At 41.6% G+C, this 20,194-nt stretch overlaps 1 pseudogene; it reads left to right on the top strand.

Moving 5' to 3' along the window:
* The first annotated feature begins 1,460 nt into the window (after nt 1-1,460).
* LOC119882762 lies at nt 1,461-19,684 on the top strand (annotated as a pseudogene).
* The last annotated feature ends 510 nt before the right edge of the window (nt 19,685-20,194 follow it).

Raw genomic sequence — 20,194 nt, 5'->3', positions numbered from 1 at the left:
GCTTGGGGAAGCTCTGCTTGTCCGCCTGTTTTGGAGTCTCTTTTGGGTCTCGCTGCCTGCCTGCCACTCTCGACCACCACGCACCAGAGACCTCAACCTTCATTCTGTCAATAAATCCTCTTGTTTTTTGCCCTAACCCTGTATCTGCTCCTGGATCCTTTTTTGCTTTGCATAACAACTCAGCTGTAAGACATGTTAATTACAGGGTCCATTCCGTTTTCCAAATGTAAACAATGATATTAGACATAGGCCTACCAAACACATATTCCATCGGCAACAATAGGCCTATATATTGCCTTCTGTATAGGCTAATCACATAAATGTCATGCATGGTTACGCTGTAAACTATAAACACTTATTGGCCACAATTGTGATTATTCTGTTAAAAGAAATGTTAAAGTATCACTTTGCTATTACCACGGACATAAAATGATGTTTGTTTGCACATTATGTCTGTTTGATTCAGATAAAAGCAGCTGTAGATGTAAAGAGACTGGGCGATATAGAGCACATTCTTTTCGGCACGCATTGTATACTCTGCTGTCTAGTCTCTCTGGCCACGTAAAATCTGATTTCAGGTCTGTTAACACCTTATACAGTCTATTATTAACAAGACATTTCAGGGGACAGCTCCAGACGGGGACAGGCCACCAAAATCAGGGACATCTGGTCACCCTATTCAAGGGGTAAGATGTAGTTTTAAGCAGCTGCTAGAGGTGTGGTTCTTAAGTGCAACCAGGTGTGTGCTTGTATGTGTGCTTGAACTCATGGTGGTTTCAGAAGCATTGACTGGAATTGCAGCAAGTAGCTCGGCCATCCGCGGCGCAGCCATAACGCACCGCAGGCGGATTCAGTGGACTTTAGTTAAGCTGCCAAAAATGTGATTTGTTTGCAGAAAAAAAAGATTCATTCAGTTCCACGTTTCTCGTGCTTGGACTCTAATAAAGTCATAATAGAGAGACTTTAATGCAGTTTAGTGACCAGTTTAGTCGGACTCCTTGTTTACAGTCCCCTCCAAAAGTATTGGAACAGTAAGGCAAATTCCTTTGTTTTTGTTGTTCATTGAAGACATTTATGGGTTTAAGATCAAAAGATGAGAATGAGACAAGAGTTCAGAATTTCAGCTTTCATTTCCTGGTATTCACATCTAGATGTGTTAAACAACTTCATCATCGTCAAATCAATATAATGGTTACACCATAAGGGGGCGTGTCGGCACGGGGCGGGTCTGCAAGATGGTGGACCAGAACAACTTCTGGTTCAAGCGAGGAACGAGGAAAACTCAGCTGTTCCTCCTCTTCAAACTTTCCTGTTTCCCCAGTCCTTTCATTGCCCTTTTCCATCTGTCTGGCAGATGCCCTCAGACTTTCCCTCTTTTCCATATCACCTAACTGCCCCACTCATTAACATAACTGTTCCCACTTATCTCATCAGCCCTGCTGTATCTGACCAGTCCTTTTTTGCTGTCTTCTTAGTAGTCACCCTATGTTATGTTGCTGTATGCTTCACTTATTGTTTCCCTGATTTGGTCTGCCTTACCATTTTGTTTTTGATTGTTATTATTATTGCCTGACCATTGGATTTTCTATTTTTGCTGGGTCCTTGTCGGATTTGTTTACCTGTGCGGACTGTCTTCTGTGGTTTTGACCCTTGCCTCCCTCACCATCCAGTAAGCCTGTGTTCCTCTATTTGTGTTACTTAGTGCCACAGGCGTCTGCATTTGGGTCCTACCCTTGTATTCCTGTTACTATGCTTGCTCGAGCTGTGACAAACACTATACGTAGAAAGTCTTGTTTTACAAAGTCAATGTGTCTTTTTCAGCATAATTCTGTTTTCACCACAATATGTATTTGTCTTCCCTGTCAATGGAAAAGAGACTAATAAACATTTACTTCACTACCTGGTGCTGCCTTTTATTCACCCGTTTCTTCTTGAATGCTAAGATTAGTAACAGATTAGTGTTAGTTTCCAAGGTAAATTATGTTTCTGATGCCAGTGGCATTAATGTGTGAATAGAGTGAATGTGATGTATTATAAAACCGCTTTGTGCGGTTGGAAAGATTAGAAACAAGCTAACAAATAGAGACCATTTTCCAAAATGTCCCTGAAATTGTAATGATTAGCTAAGGGTCAAAATCCATCTGTTAGAGATTAAATATAGTCAAGTAATATATAGTAGTATAATAGTTATAATACTACTTAGTTAATAATACTACTTACTGTGCTGCTCTTAATCTCCTGCATTCAAGTAACTGAACTTTTAAAATTATCGGCTGGTTATCAACTGCACATGTTGCCATCAGTTAAAATGATATATATTATGTCACTTAATGATCTTTTTAGTTAAAGGTTATGAATTTGTCAGTACACAGCAATATGATTGAGTGTGCTCATGTAGAAGGGGTGGGCCAAATTCTTGTCCAGCTGTGCACTAACTTAGCCTAATGAACAGGAGACCATACCTGGACAGTTTCAACCAACTTTTTCAGTGCCTGAGGAATAAGGACAAACACAGGACAGCACAGTTTTGTCTGTGCTGTCCAGTGATCTTTCCCTTCTCTCACATTGGCTTGTTCTGAAGCCCCTCCTCATATTGTCTTTACCTTTTTCACTCAAATACTTCCTCCTGCTCTCATTTATATCCACTCTTCTCTCCGTCAGGTAGTTTTCTTGGTGGATTGCCTGTTTTGGAAACCGTTGGGCCACAGTGTGATAATACAATCAGAAAGACAACGTTCAGGTAACCATGTAACTTTTTTTTGTTTTAGTTTGTGATGAAAATCAGCAGACTTTCAGTAATGCATATTATGTTACCAGTTTTACTTTTTGTCTCTGAAGCTGATGATGTAGATAGATTTTTTTGTTGTTCTCACTTTATTGTTGTAGATTTGTAACATAAACAGAAAGTCATCAGTAGTACTTTTTTTTTGTTTTAATGTCTGTCAGCTCTCTTTCTATTCCCACAGGACAGCCAGACTGACACAGCATATATCCATCCAAGAACAACTGTTAAACTACATGTGCTAACAGACCACTTTCCTCTTCATCTGATCTTCATCAGTCCTTCTCACCATGTCCACCAAGCCTACACAAACCCGACATGAGGGAGCCTACATGACCCTGATGAGAGGCTTGAGAGAGCTGGACTTCCGGGGTCTTTTGTGTTCCCAGTGACCTGGTGCTGATAGGAGACCATGCCTTCCCTTTAGCAATGAACAGCCAAGGCCAGGTCCTGATGGCTGCCTCTCTGTACGGCAGTGGAAGGATCGTGGTCCTGGGTCATGAGGGCTACATGACCGCCTTTCCTGCTCTGGTAGAGAACGCTGTGACCTGGCTGAGAGGAGATGGATCTGAAAACTTGTCTGTGGGGGTCCACAAAAACGTCAAGGCAGTCTCTGATAATCTCATCAAATCCAGCTTCCAAGCAGAAGTTGTGGGGGCCTTTAGTGGCAACGTGGGGGTGTATGTGACTGATGCCTACAGCGTGGGTGCAGACGTAAAGGACCTGGTGGCCTTTCTGAAAGCTGGAGGAGGAGTGCTGATAGCAGGGCAGGCATGGTACTGGGCTGCAAATCACCCCAAGGAGAACACGCTGCTTCAGTTTGAAGGCAACAAGGTTTCTGGTGTGGCAGGGATCTACTTCTCTGAGCGCTATGGAAAAGTAGAGTGCCTTCCTGTCTACCCTCAGATCCCATCTTCCTGGATGGCTATAGTGTGAGTGTATACTTTTTCTTGGCATATTTGGTTCTAAGTTGTGTAATGGTTGCGAATCAGTCAATGTTGAAACTTCTGCACACGTTTGGTTCAAGTTTATAATCAAGTTCAATTAAGAACTGTAAGGAAAGATGAGTCTGAAAGCATTCTAGCGGCTCTGGTAGGTTGTATGTATCCAGACCAGTGCCTTGACCTTAATGTTAACATCAGCATGATAAAATACTCTATCATGCTGATGTGAAACTAATGATCAACATCTCAGTTAAAGATTTTATTTCGCTAAGATGTTTGCTAATTAACAAAGTATAGCTGAGCCTGATGGGAATTAAATTACATTTGCAGGTATTTTGTCATAAACCAAAACAATGGACAAACTAGAATCTTGACCCGATGATGGTGGACCCATCTTCTTGTAGCCTACTGTGCTACCTGGTACTTCACCATGCTCTCTCTCACCAATAGGAATAAGTTTCTTAAAATCACTAACACTTCCTCCAAAGTAATAGGTCTTCCCACTCCCAACCTGCCAGCCCTCATTAATACTGCCACTGCTTGCAGAGCAAATACCATAGTACAAAATCCCAGCCACCTTATTAACTCATGCTTCACCCTTCTCCTATCTGGCTTCACAGACAGCTGCTCTACAAAAACTCACGCTTTGGGAAACGTTTTGTACACTGCACTGTAAGAGCATTAAACTCACAGACAAGTTGATGATGCCACTCCTATGTTATATGTGTAGATATGTGTACATTATTTGTATATGTGTACTATGGATAATTTGTGTGTAGTATTTGTCGTGGAAATTGTATCTTGCTAGTGAGGGATTAAACAAATAATTGAGTAACAATTATAAGTAACAATCTTTTTATTGTTTTTATTATTAATTTTGAAGAATGCTCCAAGACTATGCGATATCAGTGTGGTTGAGTTGGATGCAGGTGGATGTTTGTCAAATGTGTACAGAATAGGAAACACCATAATCATAGAAATACAAGTCAAAAACAACATTGAACCCTTGAGACCTAACCACTCCCAACGTGGCAACTGGAAAGGGTGCCACGGTCGTGTGGACCTGGATTCCATCGTCAGTTCCTCGTTGGTCACTCTGTATTTCAATATGTGTAGTGTAGGTGTAGGTGTAGGTTTGCTGCCTGCTTCTTTCTTCTTCCCTTCCCTTCCCTTCCCTTCTACCGTCACTCACGTCCCCGCGAAGCAATGAATGTTATGTACCTATGCCTATATGTGTGGTCAATTAAAAATACCGTGATGTCCTCATTCGAGTTGGAGTGACTTGTGGTTACCTGAACACAGGTAAGTTACTCCTCTGGCGTGCTGTACTTAGAACGTCTGGTCTGCATAGGTCGAGCTGGTTGAGTTGGGATGGAGGGCTCAAAGTCGTCATAGGGCTCTGGGATAGGCTTACAACGGCTGGGGTGGACGTGGAAGTATTCCTTCCCATGACTTTCACTGTGGTTTCGGTGGTGAAAAGCACTTGGAAAGGACACCGAAAACCAATTAAAGGAAAACCTGTGGCCCTTGATTAGTACCCAAGTCCCTAGCTCCAGGTGAGGGAGAGTAGCCGTGGCTACAAGGGGCAACTGTGAAGGCAATGTCATACTGTTACCATTTTACATCATCAGCCCTCTGTAAATTGCTGATGCCATTACCCAGCAAGGAAAACAGAGAATAATCTCAGTTATTTGGCTTGTTAGGGCTTTGGCCACTGCTCTAGCCTCCTGTTTATGGAAAACTTTAACCTATTTACTTAACATGCCAGCACTTACAAGACAGTATTTCATTTATTCACATGGTGTAAATTCAGTCCATCATAAGATCACATCTGGACCTGTAGGAAAGACACAGATTACTACAGCATGAGATTTTGAGTTGGTCCGTAGATGTTTTGTTCCAATATCTCTCTAAGATAGCTCTGGCTAGACAGTAGCATGTTCTAAACCGGTCTCATCCTCTCTGAATGAGTCTTAACCTTGGAGCTCAAAGTGTTCAATAACAAGATGTAGTGTCAGACCAGGTCAGGTAACTGTCTTCTGGTCAACCACCTAAGTAAGAACACAGGTCAAAGGTCAGGTCTTGGTAGTCCCCAGGTACGGTGGACTGTGTAGAGCCTTTTCCGTCAGTGAGGCTCTGTCATCTCAGTTTTGTCAGTTTCAAATTGGTCAAGTACACTGTTTTTCACCATGAATCATGGGAGAGATATTCATCTCTCTTTGGACGTTTGTTAATAATTAGGATAGGCCTACAAAATCGTCATCTCCTCTTTATAGTGATTCATTTTGGAATAGATGGAAAAGTCTTGTATGCAGTGTGAGGGAGAGATGTACTCTCTCTTATGTCCCAGGTTTATCCTGTCTGTTCGAATTGCAATTGAGACAGACTAGCCTTGTGTGTGGCCATTGTGAGCTAACCACTTTAGCAAACACTGGTCATCCCAGCATGCTTCTTGTGATGGACCAGCTGTGTGGTTAATGTAAAATCTTAACCAGGCCTTTGAATCACCAATGGAGAAATGTGTGGCATTTGATGTAATCAATAACAGGTTTGTGTGAAAATTTCAGACTTAGTGCTCATGGATACACTACACCATTTACTGTTGATCTATAATACTCTACCACTCTGTGCTCTGTTGGTTGGCCTTCCCCACTGATTTTCCTGTAATAGAAAGCTGTGGCAGTGGGCAGGCGAGTCATCACAGGGGATGGTGACTCCAGCCTATAACAGTGAGTTCCAAACATGACCAGGCCTTTGAATCACTAACAGATAAACAAACATGTTTAATACATTCAAGCGCTTCTTGTTTAGTAGATATCATTTTAGAATCTTCGACTCATCCAAATCAAACTAGACTTTGCTTTGTTTCTGCCTACCCCTTGCATGCAGCAGCAGGGGTGTCTTTATGCATGTGTGTGTTTGCCGTGCCTTAGAGGTCACCCTCTCTCCCCATTCCTATTGTTCTGATTACTGAAATGAGCGTTTTGTCATGTTTCATCAAAATAGGAATATCACATACCACATAATACCATATATACAGTATCTGCCCCTCTTCTTGGGAAGTTTTAAACTGGCAATGTAGCAGTGATCTCACCTGCTAGGTTTGACCAAATTAACAGTTACTCAAATTAACAGATAATTTCCCAACCCCTTTGTGCTCCATATTCATTACAAACACTTACTAAGATACTCAATGTGTTTGAGATTTTTACTTCATCTGTGAGAGGTTGTAACTCACAGTGTGTGTGATTGGTTGGATCCTGTTGCTAGCTAGTCAGGCTGGTCACGTGAGCCATGGCTTCAACAATGTCCTGCTGCCCGGTCAGATAGTCTTCTTACTGGACTGGATTGCAGACTGGAGCATACTGGAAGAGGAGGAGCGGAGTCCAGGACTGGATCAGCCGGAATGGATTCCGTGACTTGTGTACCTCCGTTAAAGAAGATATAATCATTTGATTTCTTCTCTTTATTTCTTTCATCAGTCATCAATAGGCTAATCAGGTTAATCAGATCCTTAATGAATCTATTTTAATTTTCAGTTCTGAGCTTTCCTTGGCCTCAGTTCTCGTTTTCATACAGCCAACCCATCTGAATTGCAGTTTTTTTACTTTTCTTTTCTTTCCTCTGGAGAGGGCTGCTCACTCTATTGCATTTCTGCTGTCCTTTCTCTCCAAACATGTCTTGAGCTGGTTCAGTAGTTTTAGACTAAAGCTTCCATTTTGCAGGAAACCCCATTTCAACCCACTAATCAATTAACGTTTAATATTTTTTAGTCATCAATTTGGGTCCACAGAGTTTGGTTAAGTCAAACTTATCAGCTGTAAACCCCAAAAACCTCAGACACCACAGAGAAACTAGGACACGTCTGTCCGCAGGCCACTTTGATCCAGTTACACTCTGAACCCACCTGTGCGTTCACAAGTGGATAGAGGGTCCTGCAAATCTTTGATCCAGTCACACTCTGGAACCACTTGTGAGTCTATAGGTGGTTAGAGGATCCTGCACTCAGGTGCAAGATATAAGACACTTCTTAGGACATTCCTGCATTCTGAACACATTTTCTGCACCAATTTATGGAGGAAATGTCTGTATTTGTATAAAGGGAAACAAAATTAAGGTGACAGGTGATAATTCTAAATATAAAAATATAATGGAATATAATGCAGTAATCAGCTTTTGGACAATGCACATTTGTTTCTTCTATATTTAAGTTGCATTGCATGTTTTCTTATTGTGCCTTGTTTCATTTGTTATTTGACATTTATTGTTACTGTTGTTCAGAACATTTTTAACAAAAGCTTTCAAAAAGTGATGGAGACATTCTGATTCTGACCTGTCCTCAGCTTCCCCAGCGTAAATGACACCTATCTATTCTATATTTTTAAATGTCCCACCCCATCCAGGCTGTGATTGGTCGGTTCATAACAAGTGACACTTGACATGCTACATTCAGTACACAGCTGCTTGAAAGGTACCCGAGCTTCTCTTCTCCCTCGTTTCCATCCGCCCACAGAGATTAGCAGGCAGGCGAGAACGGGAACGGGTGAGCGTCACGTAGCGCCCAGAGAACCAGATATGGAGAGGGCAGAGTACCGGCAGTTTAGGAGAGGTCTCGGTACGCAAGAAAATGTCCCGGTATGCCAAAGAGTAAAATGTCGAGGTTCCGGTACTGCGCACCGGGGCTGGAGCCAATCCCAGCTGACATCGGGTGAAAGGCGGGGTACACCCTGGACAGGTCGCCGATCTATTGCAGGGCCACACATAAACAAACAACCAGTCGCACTCACACCTAAGGAAAATTTAGAGTCACCAATCAACCTAGGCCGCATGTCTTTGGACGGTGGGAGGAAGCCGGAGCACCCGGAGAGAACCCACTCAGACACGGGGAAAACATGCAAACTCCATTAGCAGTAGTAATTACAATCATATTAAATGGATTTATTTAGCTTTTTTTTTTTTTAAACCAGTCCCGCCCAGCAGCCTGCATACAGTACAAGGAGCTGGATACTGTGTTGTGCCAGACAGATTTTGCTTTAACAAAAGAGTTTTTAATATACCTGCCAAGGTGGCTGGTAGATTAAAAAATCCACTGGCCAAGCGTTACCAGCTAACCACTTTTTACCAGCCAAAATAATAAATTGCCTTTTGTGTCACCTACATTTGTTTCTGTACTTTTAATTGAGATAATAAGGTATAATGTCAAATACAAACTTAAAGAAGAGGCCAGAGTAAAATTATTACATTATACATTATTGCTATTAAATGCACCTAAAGGTTCAGTGTATAATATTTCTGAGGACCTATTGACAGAAATGCAATATAAGATCCATAAATGTTTTCAGTGGTGTTATTACCTTAGAATGAGCCATTTCTATCTCCATAACCGCAGGTCCCCCCTTCCGTGGACATTGCCATGTTGCGCCGTCATATTGCATGTTTCTACAGTAGCTGAAAATGGACAAACAGCACTACAGAGCGTGTTTTGTTACTACGTTGTTTTGTTGATTTGGTGATTAGTGCTTGATTTCTGAGCTTCTACTATGACTTAGCAGGCTATGTAGTTAAATTGTTTCTTTTCTGTCAGTTTGAACTGTATTGTTGATATACGATCAGGAGTCTACACAGGGCACAGACTACCTTCCCGGTTCCTCTGCTCTGTACTGCTTGATGCGGCTTCCGTCAGAGGCTGCGTGTTCTCCGGAGCGGAGCGGAGAGGAGAGACACTTCTGGAAATTGCTGCAGCACTTCTGGTGTGAGCACAAGTATTGACTAGAATGGCTGCAATAAGCTCTGGCAGCCGCGACACTGATGGACCCAGTCAACTTTCGGAGTGAGTCCGAGGTTAACTTTGTATAAATTACTTGGTAGCAGGTGGACCCTGTGATGAGGCCCACCCCCATTTGTGCTGAGAGTCTTTCTCTGCTCCCGCATGAGTGATATGAGCAATGTCATCCATTGAACAAGATCATCCTCTATTGAGAAGCGTGTGATTTTCCCTGACTGTAGCAGCGTAGTAGATATACTCTGGAAATCACACATAACAAGTAAAACTATGGATTTACTTCAATTATTGGAGTAGTCTGAGATGGATGAGAATTTATCTATGAGTGTGATTGTCTCAGATAGAGACCTATTAAATAGGAGGAGAAAAAGGAGTGAAATCGAAGGTGCAAAAGACAAGCTTCCGTTTGACAAATAGCGTAACAAGATAGCAACAGAAAATTAGACTGTTAATAGACTTACTGTAAGTTCTTGTTGTGGGTCGAAGAGGTCATTTACTGTTGCTTTACAGGCTTACTTTGGGTAGGTGGGGATGGGATGGTGGCTTATCAGGTGAAAACATGGAGGATTTATGGGTTGGGCTATGTCCCCAATTTTACAAGAGCCTGGCAATGCCACAGATCTACACTGTCTGACCACACCACATCAAATCACCATCTCCAACCTATCTTGTGCAATCTGTCACTGTCACTCTTTCTCTCTATCACTATATATATTTCACTACTTACTAGATGCATGGATTGTTCCAAACCCTGCCAATCAAGCATAGAGGTGGCAGTTATGCCACCTGTTGAAACAGAGGTAAATTCCACCAATGCTTGACTTAGCCATGATCACGTGACATTGATGTTTTGAACCAGGCTTTGGAGCAGTCAGTGTTTCAAAAGATATGTGCTTTATAGGATCTTGACACAGTGTAGAAACGTCAGTATTGTGTGTCCCATCCCCACTAAGAGTTAGTTTTTTTCCTTAAATCCTTTTATTGGTTTGGTTGTTTTTTTTGTTGTTGAGTTATATGTTTACTGCAGAACTCTGTAAATAAAATTGATGATGTCTGATGTCTGAGTGTGCCTTCCTACTACCTCCCTAACCACTCTGGCTAGTTTACACCACACACTTATTCATTAATGTAATTATATCATATACTGTATCTGTCATACTTGACATCCATCTTTTCTCTTCCTCTTCACTCTTTAAAATACAGAAATGGGAAGGATTTTGAGGATGACCTGGAGTTCTTACTCCAGGGGGTTTCAGAGTTCGACCTCAACACTGGAGCACTACCTTCTGAGGTTCTGGTCCATGGACCACTAGCCTTTCCCATCGGGACCACAAACAATGGACGGGCATTCCTGGCAGGAGCCTACTATGGGCAGGGACGAGTCATTGTGGTTACACATGAAGGATTTATGGGACACAAGGTAGAGTTTAAATTAAAGTTTGGTTTTAAAATGATTTACTTCATAATTCAAATTGAGCACATAATAAGGTTTTATACCTAAACTATATGTGCAAATTGTCATTATGTGCTCAATTAGACTTATGAAGGATACAATTCTAAAAACCAATCTTTGATGTAAGTGATTACTTTGCCTATTTATGTTGTTACATTTTAACTTCTGGCCACCACCAGTTCTGCAGTGTGTTGAATAATGAGATGTGTGTTTATCTGCCAAATCTTTTTCTGTGATTAACAAACTGTTGCCCTTATCACAGACATTTGCTCCATTTTGGAACAATGCCATTCATTGGTTGGATGAAGGCCGGAAGGGGATCGTTGGTGTAGTGCACGATCCAGCACTCCAAGTTCTCAGCAAGTCAGGGTTACAGTGTGAGAAGACAGACTTCAGGGAAGACCTGAGTGTATTTGTGTGTACAGCGTACAGCAATGATCATGTGGAGGAAATCCAACACTTTGTGGCAGAGGGAGGAGGCCTGCTGATTGGTGGACATGCCTGGTACTGGGCACAGACACACTGCGGGCAAAACCCAATGACAGATTTCTCAGGTATGATTATGTGTAACCGTGCTCAACTACCCCTCGACTCCGCATTGTGTATTTGAAATGATGAGTACGAGGCGTGTTAATCTCTCAATGTAGCCGTTTATTACCTGAACAGGAACAGAATATGTATTGCTCAGTCATACAGTTGGCTCGCTTGGATAATAAAATAAATAATGATAATGATAATGATGATAATAAATGAATGACTTAGAGCAAGTGGAATAATATATTACATAAACTCTGTTACATATGCACCACATGAGTGTGATTATATACTTCCCAGTTTATCCCATAATAATCCCACAACATAATGCATGCTAAGCATATTCCAAGTACTACTGTCTGGTGTGATGGTAATAATAATAATAATAATAATAAAATATTAATTTTTTAAGCCCCTTTCAAGTCTCCCAAGGACACAAACAAAAGGGCATTACAGTAGTCTAACTGGGATGTGATAAAGGTGCGGATGAATCTTTGCTTCAGAGTTGGAAAGAAAGGGTGGTAGTCTGGAGATGCTCTTTAGGTGAAAAAGGACAGTCTTGGTAATGTTTTTTTAATATGTATCAAAAAAAAAGGTGTGCAGTCAGCAACAGGATTGACAAGTTTATATTTTGGGAGATTTTGAGATCAATGAGAATAGATTGATCCTGATTAAGTTAAGATAATTGCTGGCCATTCAAACATTAATATCATTAAGGCAGTCAGAGTTGTAGTGTCTGCATAGAAGTGAAAGTTCAGGATTTGTTTTGGACTTGTGCTTAAAACTACAAAAGGTGCATCCACATTGCTGAGTGAGAAACATATCTGCAGTCATTAACACAGTATAGAGTACAGGCCCTGTAGAATTATTACATGGAAGTACATGGCAATTAAACGTGGTGGCGATGACACAGTGGATAACACACATACCTTTGTTGCAAGAGACCTAGGTTTGATTCCCTCTTGACACATCCACCAATGTGTTCCTGAACAAGACTCTTAACTGCTAGTTTTTCCATGGGCTTGCAACCTCTGACATATATAGCAATTGTAAGATACTTTGGATAAAAGTGCCAGCTAAATGAGTAAATGTAAACACAGGAAAAACAGGTAGAATGACTATAAAGTGTGATACATCAAATGCAGACTGAGCTGATGTAGAAAATATAGGGGGACAAGGGACAGAGAAATGAGAGTTAGAAAGGAGAGAGACAGGATCGGTCAGGATGAACTGACAGTAGCCTATCTGATCATTAAAGTAATTCGTTAAAGCACAAACACATAGCATTTACATATGATCCATCAGGGGAACTACCGTATAATTAAGAGGAGCCGAGCTCCCCTATAGTTTGCACCCTGCCAAAAAATTTTAACCGTCAGATTACAGGAACAGGAAATAATATGCTGAAATGTTTTTTCAGTGAATTATTAAAAAAACAAAACGTGTGTTGTGTAAAAAGTGCGTTGTAACGTGTGTTACTGAGATTGTAATGGGTATAATATTACTGATTATTTTAGTAATGCGTTATATCAGCAAAAAGCAATACATTACAGTAATTGCATTATTTTTTTAATGCGTTACTCCTAACACTGAACAACTGGCAGGAAGGCTAGGAGATAGGGCAGACAAGACAATCTGGTAAAGATGAGTGCAAAGAAGGAATGTACACTATATACAGGCTGGGGGTGATTTGTGTCAAGGCCTTCTACATATACAACAGGCACACTTGGGTAAGGGTAATTGCAGCTGGTGAAGAAGGCAATTAAGTCATCATGGAGGCAAGTGGGAAATGACAAATTCCTGTTCTTATTATCCAACTCAGTCTAACTCTAACCATAACAGTTCCAACAATAAATCACAATCGATTAAATCAGGTTTCCTGGAATGTCTTTCAGGGAACAAGATCCTGAACAAAATGGGCTTGAGCTTGTTAGAGACAACAGTCGAAGGAGGTTTATACAAGGCCCCTGTGCCCAGCCAGGCCACGAAAGATACCTTCCACTTCCGCAACCTTCTGGGCCGCTTTGCTGGCCATGTGATCAATGGTGAAGAACTTAGCAACGACGAGGAGGAATGTCTTAAAAAGCTGGGTGGGGACTGTGCCAAGTACTTGCACATGAAGGCTCATGACTGCTCCTCCTACACGCAGATTGTGTCCACCCTCACTGACATCTTAATGAAGTCAGACATGCCTCAGGTGAGTAGACAAAATAGACTAACATGTATGCTTTAGAAAACATTCCAGTAGAACAGCACAAGGCTAACAACCAATCAGATGTGTTAGAACAACATCTTTTATATTCCTTATTTTTTTTTATAGGTGTGTGACAGCTGCCCTGCAAAGACTCCCAAAGACCACCTACTCCTCAGTGTGGCAGCAGAGGTATACAAGGTTTCCCCAGATCCTGATGCTCTCCTGCCCTACATCATCAAGCTGTTACGTCCCGAGGTGTCTAGGGATATAGGGACATAAACATAAACCAGATGTTGTTGGTTTGAAAGGATATTTATTTGAAGTAATGCAAGGGGAGCACAAACAGAGGATGGGCCAATGGGTGCTGTGGAAATCAACAAACAATTATAACAAAAGGAGATCCTCAAAAGGAGGATTACTGCTTACAGAGATACTAACAAAACAAGAATAAGCCAAAAGCTCACTAACCTACAGCATTTGAAAAACACAAAACGCACAGCACCCCTGAGCCTGGTGAAAACTAACAAAACAACTATGGTGTGTGCGCGAGAAAGGTGTCAGTGATAGCTAAGCTTAAACCTGGCCCACTCTCTTACCTTCACACAGTGAAACACACAAGGTCAAGATACAAAGTCTAACACGGGTTACAAAACACTACTATAAGCTCTATGAGGGCATTCCCAAGTCAAGCAACTCAGGTCAAATTGCTGCCTCGAATGGCAGACCCGGCAGGCTTTTAAGCAGGTGGAGGTCGTCACTGTCGCCCTTTGATTGGCCCGTAGAGCATGCCGCACCAATCGAGGGCATGGTAACTGCAAACCCAGGAAGTAGGCGGGACCTTCTCTCCTTGTGCAGCCAATCCTCCGCGTGGGCTTGCACAGCCTGCTCAGCATAACAGATAGCCTACTTAAAAGCACAGGCAAATACAGGTGGGGGCGGTGGCAGCCGTAACAAAGCATAATCTGTTGCTGCCAGTTGTTTACAACCACAGGATGAAGATTAATGTTAACACAGTAGGTCAGACCTTGTTGTGGACAAATATGTGAATTATTCATGAATTATGTTTTGTACTTTTACATTGTATAAATCTATGTAAATATGACTGAGTATAATCTTTGCTTCTGCTGTGTGTGTGTGTGTGTGTGTGTCAGGAGGGGAGGAGTGGATCAGTACGGGTCTCTACCTCTCTTCTGGTATGAAGACCTACATGGCCATACCAGCAGAGATAGTCAACAAGGGATGGAAGGTAGAGTGCACAAAACTGAGTTCATTGTGTTTCTGTTTACGGTGCGCCCCCAATGGAGGGCCAGCCCACAACATGCAAACTTCAGTACCCAACACCCCTAACAAATTACCGGCCCGCTCCCAGCAGTCCATACCCCAGTCCAACTAAACCTACTTTGTGGCAGACAGTGAAAGTCATTCAGTCCTCTCAGGTCATTCAATCTTTAAATGTACTACAGTCGTCATCATCATATCCACCTTTTCAGCCTTGCATCTTTTTATTTATAGTACAAACAACACTAATTCTCAGTAAAACAATTCCATGCCTTCCTCAGATCCAGATAGGATGTCAAACAGACCATCTCAACGCTGCAGAGTTGAAGAGAGCACCATGTGTTCATGAGCGATTTCCTGTTACCTCAGAGCTGATGCAGGTGTGGAACCTGTGGGGTGGACTCATCTACCTGGTAGCCCCACCCAAAACACAACTGCATGGGGTAGAGGTCACAGTGCAGATGGCTGTACCTGCGCCGTACTATAGATCAGGTGGTGTGGTATGTGCCTGCTGATACGTTTATTCTCAGGGGGGTAAATAGAAGGTGTGTAGTGATTTTTGTCCATTATAGTAGGGGATAATATGGTTGTTTTGGGATTCAGGGCAGTGTAAGTAAGAAGATCTAGTTGTAATGCAATATCATTAGTTCTCACCAAATGTCAGCTGTGATGGACAATTCAAGTGAAATAGTTTAGCAGGTGTCACATAAAAATATATAATTTTACAAAGTTGCACAATAATTCTTTGATGTGATTTGAATCCCTCCCTTTGTTTTTTTCAGGTGTGACAACAGCAGCTGATTGGTTGTTGTTGCGCACAGCCCCTGCACCCTGGGCAGAGTTGGAGTTTGACAACATCATCCTTACTGTACCATCAGATGTTGTTCGGGACCTAGAGCGCCCTGATGAGCTGGCGGCACTCTGGGATGACATAATGAAGAGTATCGCTGATCTTGCTGCCATCCCACACAAATTTCCCCGCAAAGAACGTTTTGTAACTGATGTGCAGATTTCCTGTGGTAAGTATGTTTGACATTGACTAGTTATTATTTGCTTATCCTATTCACAGAGCTAAGACAAATAGACAGACAATTATTCACATTCATACCTACGGGCAATTTAGTTTCCCAAATCTGCATGTTCATGGTAACGCTAAGGGGGAACTGCTCAGTGCTAACTGCTGTCCATGGTGTGTACAGTATATTGAAAATAAATCACCAGGACTCTCAGGGACATTAGATGACCAGTACATACTGCATTATGACAGTGTTTTGAGTTTTAAAAAATGCAACACTTCTTTAAAATTACTAATTGAATGAGGATGTTTTGTGCTTTGCTCAAATTGCATGCACTTGCCCTACAATGTGATGTTTCTCTACCATAAATATGGAACTCTAAAGATTTGTTTCTCTGTTCAGGTTGGATGCATTCTGGTTATCCTATCATGGCACACAAGCCCACAGCAGCTGAGCTGGTCAGCATCAACCACATCAGGAGTGAAGGCCTGTGGGGCCCCATACACGAGCTTGGACACAACCAACAGAGAAGCTGCTGGGAGTTCCCACCACACACCACAGAGTGTACATGCAACCTGTGGTCAGTGTATGTGCATGAAGAGGTGCTGAGGATCAACAGGGAACAGATGGAGTAAATTAGTTTAATTTATTTGACAACACCAGAGACCAATGGCTAAAACAGCCTGGTCTTAAGGTAAAGGTACTTTAATTGTTACATACACATACAGTGGGGCCAAAAAGTATTCAGTCAGCCACCGATTGTGCAAGTTCTCCTACTTAGAAAGATGAGAGAGGTCTGTAATTTTCATCATAGGTACACTTCAACTATGAGAGACAAAGTGAGAAAAAAAATATCGAGGAAATCACATTGTAGGATTTTTAAAGAATTTATTTGGAAATTATGGTGGAAAAAGTATTTGGTCACCCACAAACAAGCAAGATTTCTGGCTCTCACAGACCTGTAACCTCTTCTTTAAGAAGCTCTTCTGTCCTCCACTTGTTACCTGTATTAATGGCACCTGTTTGAACTTGTTATCTGTATAAAAGACACCTGTCCACAGCCTCAAACAGTCAGACTCCAAACGCAACCATGGCCAAGACCAAAGAGCTGTCGATAAATAAATAAACTGTGGGAGCAATTGTAAGAAAATGGAAGACATACAAGACCATTGATAATCTCCCTCGATCTGGGGCTCCACGCAAGATCTCATCCCGTGGGGTCCAAATGATCATGAGAACGGTGAGTAAAAATCCCTGAACTACACGGAGGTACCTGATGGATGACCTGCAGAGAGCTGGGACCAAAGTAACAAAGGCTACCATCAGTAACACACTACGCCGAGAGGGACTCAAATCCTGCAGTGCCAGGCGTGTCCCCCTCCTTAAGCCAGTACATGTCCAGGCCCGTCTGAAGTTTGCCAGAGAGCATATGGATGATCCAGAAGAGGATTGGGAGAATATGTGGTCAGATGAAACCAAAATAAAACTTTTTGGTAAAAACTCAACTCGTCGTGTTTGGAGGAAGAAGAATGCAGAGTTGCATCCCAAGAACACCATACATACTGTGAAGCATGGGGGAGGAAACATCATGCTTTGGGGCTGTATTTCTGCAAAGGGGACAGGAAAATGGGAAGAATGAACGGGAAAATGTATCGTGGAATTTTAAGCCAAAACCTCCTTCCATCAGTGAGAGCCTTGAAGATGTAACGTGGCTGGGTCTTCCAGCATGACCATGATCCCAAACACACCGCTCGGGCAACAAAGGAGTGGCTCCATAAAAAGCATTTCAAGGTCCTGGAGTGGCCTAGCCAGTCTCCAGACCTCAACCCCATAGAAAATTTGTGGAGGGAGTTGAAAGTCTGTGTTGCTCAGCGACAGCCCTAAAACATCACTGCTCTAGAGATCTGCATGAAGGAATGGGCCAAAAGACCAGCTACAGTGTATGCAAACCTGGTGAAGACTTACAGGAAACGTTTGACCTCTGTCATTGCCAACAAAAGTTATGTTACAAAGTGTTGAGTTGAACTTTTGTTATTGATCAAATACTTATTTTCCACCATAATTTCCAAATAAATTCTTTAAAAATCCTACAATGTGACTTCCTGGATTCTATATATATATATATATATATAAAATTCTCATTTTGTCTCATAGTGAAGTGTACCTATGATAATTACAGACCTCATCTTTCTAAGTAGTAGAACTTGCACAATCAGTGGCTGACTAAATACTTTTTGGCCCCACTGTACATGTAGCAAAATAATCCCTGTATGGTTCATTCTTTATTTCGTTTCAAAACCAAATTGGAAAATACTAAACAAGTCGTTTTTTTGTTTTTTTCTATTTTAAAACCAAAATAGAAAAATATTGATTTAGACTTTTAATGAGTCCGATTAGTGTAGCTTTGTGTGTTACACTTAATAAACCTGCAGCAGATACACTTGGGCGAGGGCGGTGCCTGATTAAATGTAATTAAGATGAGCTTGAACATCAGCATAGGTGGGTTTTTAGTTATAAAAAAAGGAGGATCACCGTTCAGTTTGTAACTCACTAGCAACTGGGACAGGAACAGAAACGCCTCAGAAGTTGCCTGAGAATCCTCCGGTTTTTAATATTTCTTCAGTATCAAATGAATTCAGTGATAGTTGTGAGTGTATCCAATGGTAGGCTACAGCAGCCAGTTAGTTTGAAAACCAGTAGGTACAACACCGGTCAAAGATAGAACAAAACACAGCTCCTTTGTTTTCAGTTATGGGTTTAAAACAGAAAAACAAAACAGATGTCTGTTTTTTGTTTACCTTTTTTCCATTTTTCCGTTTTGGTTTTAGAACAGAACTAAACAGTCCGTTTACTCGCGGACCTGTTACACTAGAAATAAAGAACAAACCATACACAGATTAGACGGATTCAAAATTTATCCTCTGCATTTAACCCATCCCTGAAGGGAGCAGCTACTGAAATGCCTGGTCAAAGGGCACTGACTAGAGAACCTACCTAACATGTTGTAAGGTGTATGGGACATATTTTACATCAATAGATTTTACAAAAGACTACTCTTTTTATCTTATGTTGAGAAAAATATTTGGCTTTTCATTTGGATTACATTGTTTCACAATTACATAATTTTATCTTGTTCAACGCAGGCTCATCCAGCAATGACTTCAGCAGATCGAAATAGTCGAGCAGAGGAGTATGTTAAGGGCGGCAAGAAACTCAGCAACTGGGAAACGTGGGTGGCCCTGGAGACATATATGCAGGTGAGATGACTGTATATTTACACCCTGTAGAGAAACTGTCACACTGGAGTCAGCATTTAAGCGAATTAAAATTGAAGTAGACTGAAAATCTCTGGCCCCATTAAACTCAGTGAGGCTTTAGTGACCATTAACTATCAAACAACAAAAAATGTTCTATTCTTCTTTCTGTTCTTTCCTCTACCTCTGGCTCCTTCCATGTAGCTCCAGGAAAAGTTTGGCTGGGATGCCTTTAAGAAGGTGTTTGCTGCCTACCACAAGATGTCCAACTTTCCCAATGACAACAACGGAAAGATGAACCTGTATGCAGAGACCTTCTCCCAGACTGTGGGGATGAACTTGGCTGGATTCTTCAAGGCCTGGGGCTGGCCCATCGAAACAGCCACTGAAGAGAAACTCTGCAACCTGCCTCCCTGGAGTGACCACCCCATGGTCCAGTATGACTGAACTTCAGACTGCTGCTGATTAACAGTGTAGAGAGATGGGTTCACTGAGTACCAAATACTTGATATTGACTTTTTACTGGGTGATTCAATTTACTGGCTTTGTTCTTTTTTATTGTATGTACCATGTATTTTGACCACTGCTACAATGTGGGCTAGATTTTTATTCTGAAGATGAGTTAGAAAAACAGTGAAACTTTTATTTAGAAATGCAACCTGCCTCCCTGGAGTGACCACCCCATGGTCCAGTATGACTGAACTTCAGACTGCTGCTGATTAAAATTGTAGAGAGATGGGTTCAATGATTACAACTTCATGATATTGAGAATTTACTGGGTAATTCAATTAACTGACTTTGCTATATTTTGACCATAGTTATTGCAACATTTTAAAAAGATACATGAGCATAGTTGACCTGATATTTACAGCTTTAAAGTAGCTCCTGTTGCTTTTAAATCAAAATACCAAAACCTGTGAGGTCATTAAATGAACACAACTGCTACCAGGATTCTAG

This window comes from Micropterus salmoides, unplaced genomic scaffold, assembly GCF_014851395.1.
Source record: "Micropterus salmoides isolate LMB-PRFRI ecotype aquatic unplaced genomic scaffold, ASM1485139v1 Ms_hic_scaffold_3, whole genome shotgun sequence".
Classification (NCBI taxonomy): Eukaryota; Metazoa; Chordata; class Actinopteri; order Centrarchiformes; family Centrarchidae; genus Micropterus; species Micropterus salmoides.
This window is presented reverse-complemented; position numbering and strand designations above follow the sequence as displayed.